This window comes from Toxorhynchites rutilus, chromosome 1 (genome assembly GCF_029784135.1).
Source record: "Toxorhynchites rutilus septentrionalis strain SRP chromosome 1, ASM2978413v1, whole genome shotgun sequence".
NCBI classification, from domain to species: Eukaryota; Metazoa; Arthropoda; class Insecta; order Diptera; family Culicidae; genus Toxorhynchites; species Toxorhynchites rutilus.
In genome coordinates, this window is record NC_073744.1 from 200,379,737 (window position 1) to 200,386,061 (window position 6,325).

The 6,325-nt window shown below is 37.0% G+C and overlaps 1 long non-coding RNA gene across 1 annotated transcript; it reads right to left on the reverse strand.

Moving 5' to 3' along the window:
- Window positions 1-388: 388 nt before the first annotated feature.
- On the reverse strand, window positions 389-1,326 carry LOC129761753 (uncharacterized). Its single transcript, XR_008740463.1, has 3 exons — window positions 948-1,326; window positions 772-884; window positions 389-704 (listed from the first exon to the last, which is right to left on the reverse strand). It is a non-coding gene; the product is annotated as an uncharacterized LOC129761753 (long non-coding RNA).
- Window positions 1,327-6,325: the final 4,999 nt, after the last annotated feature.

Here is a 6,325-nt window from a genome sequence, read left to right on the forward strand (position 1 = left end):
CGGCGTTCTTAACGTACCTATCGTGAATACTTCCGCCCCACTTCAGAATACGTTTACAAAAACTAACTCTAGTCCAGTTGCGGTTTACTCATTCATACGCATAATTATTTTGTTTCCAAGCATACACGAATAGCATGATTTATTTCACACGCTCTGTTGCCACATATTTTTTCAACAGTCTCAGAAACACGGTTAGATAAAAGTGTAATTTGATGAACCAATAATAATAACATTCCGTAATAAGCTAGAGGCACTATTTATTTATATGTATAATGTGTTCACTTCCTGTGATTATTTTGGAAATTACTTACAAGAGTATGTATGCACATCTATTCATTTTAGAGTGTTTTTTATTTCATTATTACAGAAAAAATTTAACGATTAAAATAACATAATTCGTTCAAACACTATTCCATTGCTGCTTCCGCTGATCCTCGTCCAAGAACGCGCTCAACATATGCCGCAATTCCTCGAGCACGTAATCCTGGGGCAATGGCAGCTTCTCGAGCCCAATTCGCATCACAGCTATAAATACGCGGATCCGGAGCAAAGAATGACCGAATCAGATAAGCTGGAATTTCGTTTTGACAGAACCGATGCTTTGGGGTCGGGCATGGGAACATTTTGACCACAGAGCACATATAGGACAGTTTGGGCTTGAGTGCCTCGGTTTCGTCGTCGATCGTGTCCCGGGTCAGGTCAAACTGGAATACCCAAAGAATATTAGACGAGAGAATTATTTTTAGTGTGTTCAAATTAACAAAAACTAACCTTCTCATTCAGCTCGATTAAGTCGCTCAAAATCCGCCCCTCGATGAACCAGTTGAAGATTTGTTTGACCTCCCCGATCTCGTTCAGTAATAATTTCAAATAAGGAATGTTGCCTGTGAACAAAAAATAGAGGTTAATTAAATAACTCGATCTGCTTGTCGAAAAACACCACTCACCGTTAATAACACCGTCCGTGGCAATATGCTCAATGATGACATCGTGCACCTGTGACCATTGCTTCTCTTTGAGCAGAAATTTGCATCACAGAATTAGTTCCACAGCACTGGTAGTTGTTGAAGAAGTGAAATAAAAATTTCAGCATCCACATCACTTGCAAATTATCAACTGGTTTCAAAATCAACAAACAAACGTCAATAGTGCACACATACTATTACATGAGACGAAAAATTGCCTGAATTGCACTAATACTAACAGCATGACAAAAAACTGTCAATTCATGTTGATGGCATAGAGCTTCGTGCGCCGCTTTTGGGAAATGATAGTTATAATGGATTTTCAGGTGCAATAAACTCATATACAAAATAAAAATTATGAATGAAAATTATTATTTTCTGATGAAATATGTTCGTTTTGTAATAAAGTAACACGTTCTTTTGCAAGTAGGGAAAAATCCCTGAACAAGAATTGTGTTTAACATTGATTTTATATTATAATGATGAGTTTTAGTGAAAATATCAAGAAAATTATACAAAAATGGTTAAGTAAAAGTCAGTACTTCGTGTTTGGAGTAATAAAATAACATGAAGTAAAAATTTTCATTAAAAAATTGAGTAACTTAAAACAGTTTTGAGGTCTAATAATCTTATAGAGGATGATTTGCTTCCCCAAACTGATGTCTCCACCAGACGTCGATACTATACTACTGAGATCGCGAATAATGCTTGTCCGGTCACCGGACATTGTAGTCGCAGTAGACGGCTACATCACGGCGCCGTGAAGAGGTTGGTACGGTCGAAATTTGCCATTTGGGTTTCAAACCGGTCCGGCAGAAACCGGATAATGTGTAATCGGCCTTACTCTACTCGCTCGACTACTCAATTTAGTATTCCTACTGCTTTCTTCTTCCGCGTTATCTGCTTCGGCAATAAGTAGCTCGTATTTCTGCTTTAGAAACTTTTCCTCCTCCTCGGCAAGCTTTCGTTGTACAGCGGCTTCCACCATTATCCTCTTTATCCGCAAGGCTTTCTGCTCCTCCAACATTTGCAGGCTCAACTCCACCCGTGAAGAGCATTTACTAAATCCGGATCGACCGGTTGACACTCGAGACTGGGTCATGGTATCCTCGATGCAGCTTTGATCGCATTTCCAACTCGCATTTCCGTCACTCCCGCGCACCAAAAATGCATCCACGTCTCGCAGGTATCACAACCGACGAGATTGTCCGCCGAATCCGGTCGATCGCACTTGGTACAGTGTTTCGCTGTGTTGTCGTTCATTTTTTGTTCGACTAGAACCGCAGACAATCTTTGAAGATTGTTCGGATAGGTTTTCAGGCAGATGAAAAGACCTTTTGACAGCAGCTTTCACACAGCTTCAAAGCTGAAAACATATTTGTACTGATTTGACGTTTTTATACTGATTACTGTACACTTACATTGTCGTGTTACTTTTTGATGTTCTACCTGAAACCTTACTGACTACCTGTATGCTACGATAAATCTGGTCTTAAACGGAAATAAATTCTAACTTGAATTCACTTGATCAACATTTCATCGATGGAGGTTCCATATTTACCTTTTTGCAGACTTTAATTTAACTAAAGAATTAAAAGAAATGGCAATTTACTAAATTTGAATTTGAAAATAGCCTAGCTGTAGCTACTAGCACGTTTTTCGACTATGTTGTTGCTTGTCACTTTTGGAGTGAAGTTATCCGCTATGCTCCACTTTACATATGCGATGAAAAACAGGGTTGTACGGAATTCACTCAACTGTCAGACAAAACTGTCCTGTGGTTTCGTAACAATTATCATTTTTCAATCTTCGGCAATGGTTTTTTTTGTATTGGTGAAAGCATCGTTATTTTTTCGACACTGATGCCAGACAACATTATCGAAGCAGTTATAAAAACCACACAATAAAATGTTATTCCTGAGCCGTAGCGTTTCATATCATGAAAATCAATAGAATAAAATTGTGTTGATATCAATACAATTATTATTTCTACGTTTATTGGATCTATAATGTAAGTTCTAGCAACATTAACATTAAGTAAGAAAATTGTATTGCAGAGCTCGGAACACTGCCACGGTTGCCTATGCTTTCAAAAACAGTAAACGGAAAAGTATTACATTCAATCAAAAAAAAAGTTATCAGCGAAGCCAATCATAACCAGGAATCCGACCCAATCCAACGGCTGAAGACGTTACAACAACAACAAGAATAACTAGCAACAACGTTATCATCATTGGTCAGCACTACGACGTAGCAACCGACAAAATCCCACGGCCATCAGCGAGAACTGCAACAACAGCATACCTGCACATAGCACATGAATTGCAACGCTAACAGTCACCTGAACCGAACACCTTCCTGCGAAGTCCGACGACGCGACAGCCCAAACGTAATGGAATTTGCTGATATAGGGAAATAGAGTCAGGGACTTAGGCTTTGCATGAATGTTTATTGGAAGGAATAAATCAGTCTGTTTTAGTCGTTACTAGTGATCGGTCATAAATTGTGTTTGTTTTTTTTAAAAACTTATCCATTATCCACTGATATGTAACTTATATATATATATATTTGCAATCGTTCATCGGAACATATCGTTCATACATTTTACTTTAGTATTGAATTGCTATTTTTTTCAAATGTATTCAAAGACTCGTGTCAATGGAGCGCCACACAGTCTGATAAGTGAATTGATTTATTTATGTGTGCCTTGCTCTTCTCTCACAAACACTATTACAGCATTTTTACACGTGGGTTTACCTATACTACTACAGGGAAACTTCGATATAACGAACCCTCGTTATAACGTACCCTGGATATAACGTCACTCGATATAACGTACATTTTACCTCGATATAACGTACACATTTCCAAAGTGTAAAGGAAATTTTTTTTCAATATTTTTTTTTCTGATAGAACAATGAATTACCTGTATTGTGATGCTAAAACAAGTTTTGTGCCTTCAATAAATCCCAAAATACAGCTGGTTTTGTGATTCCGGATTCTAAATGAATCAAGCTTTAATCAACAGTACGAAGGAAAACATCATGAGAAAGGCTGGCTTCGTCTTCTGATTGAAGTTATTCATTAACTTTACTAAAACAACAACACAATAATGTATTATAGACTACGTTTGTGAGTACTTTATTATGCTTCGATATAACGTACAATTCGATACAACGTACAATTTTGAAAGTGAAATGTACGTTAAATCGAGGTTTACCTGTACAATGGCTAGACCTTATGGTGAAGGTGGAAGCTAGCCATTGTAGTAGTATAGGTAAACACACGTGTAAAAATGGGGTAGTAGTGTTTGTGAGAGAAAAGCGAAGCACATGTAAATAGATTAATTCACTTATCAGACTGTGTGGCGCATCATTGACACGAGTCTTTGAATACATTAAAAAAAAAATATCAATTCAATACTAAAGTAAAATGTATGAACGATATGTTCCGATGAACAATTGCAAATATAAATATATATATAGAAGGTGCATTTGCATATGAAGTAAAATTCTGATTATATGCGAGCGTAACATGAGCAAACTTATAACACATGCGAATTGGGGTTCTTTTGGTATTAACAAGTTCTTCCGCACAGTAATTCGATATTGATAATTCCTTAATATTTTCCTTCGTTAATCGTATTGTTTTCACATACTCACGTTGGAGAGCCTTAACCCTTTCTCTTCGTTGGCCGAGGCATTTTGATTGAATGTAATACTTTTCTGTTTACTATTTTTGAAAGCATAGGCAGTCGTGGCAGTGTTCCGAGCTCTGCAAAACAATTTTCTTAACCAATGTTCAAGTTGCTAAAACTTACATTATAGACACATTAAACGTAAAAATAATAATTGTATTGATATCAACACAATTTTATTTTATTGATTTTCATTACATGAAACGCTATGACTCAAGAATAACATTTTATTGAGTGGTTTTTATAGCTGTTTCAATGATGTTGTCTGGCATCAGTGTCGAAAAAATAAAATTGTTTTCACCAATGCAAACAAAACCATTGCGGAAAGTTGAAAAATGAAAAGTTAACTTTCAGAGCACTAGCTCGAGTTTTCCGACGTTTTCCACCATACATTGCGACGGCAGATGAAAATTTAATATTTGGTGAGTAATCGATTAGATTTTGGTTAATATTACTTGGTGGGAAGTTTGTGCAAACGATCATTTTCTTCACACTGTTTCGCAGAATTATTGATTTTCCGGCGAGGGGTAAGGGAGGGAGATGAAAGAAATGAGCGCCATTGTGGCAGCCATTTGTGGCTAGCTTCCACCTTCACCTTAATAACAGCTAATATTTGTTTGTTGGCAAACCACAGTCTCATTCTCTCGATCGATGTTGTTGTCAGATACAGCTATTTAGCTCGATACAATGAAGGAATGGAAGATAAATATTGCACACAGTGATACAATTTTGTTTGGTGGAGGCATCGATTTTATTTCCGTAATCGTTACGTAACCAAATTCCATCTTTATTTCTAATTAAATCAATGCGATCCCGTACGATTGAGCAGCTGACTTCGATTCTAAGACGATCGGGGGTTCTACTGTACTAAGCTGATATAACCGCGGATTATCCGCGGAATAGTCGGGTAACGTCACCGCGAGTAACGAAAATCGCGGATAACGCTATAATGGAATAAAAATGAAGTGCAAACACGAAAAAACACATTTCAGCATGAAAACTATGTTTTATCAGTACATAAATCATAAAACTATCCATCTATAAGGTCGTGTTCATCGATGGTCAGATAATGTGAAAGCCATGACCAAAACAGAAGAGCATGATCCTACCACTCATTGGCACATTCCAGGAAGGCCAATGAATTTACTATGGAACTCGTTGTAACGAATAGTCCGCACCGCGGACCATCCGCTGGCGGATAATTGGGGTTCTACTGTATGTTATTCAACAAACAAAAAATAAATTTGTGTCAATTGGACTGTCCCCTGAATAGCTGCAACCGGTTTGTTGATCCCTCTCAACCTAAACCTTGTAAACTGTTGGGAGTTCTACAAGTTTTTCTATTGTATTGATTTCAACCAATTTTTTTACGTGATCTTGGATATATTTTCAGTCATCGTACGTAGGATTTTTTTTCGAAATATTGATTTTTAATAAAATTGCGACTTTTTTTTTTAAATGCGTTTTTGCCTCCAAAATCTAAACAAAAACATTCATCAAAATTTCAGTTTTCAAAATATCGAAAAAATTCATACGTACGATGACAGAAAATCCAGTCGAGAATCTGGGAAAAACTATGTCCGCAAAATCGGATGGACTGTTCCGGAGGTATGACTCCCACCAGTTTGCGAAACATAGTTTCGGGACAAAATTTTTAATTTTG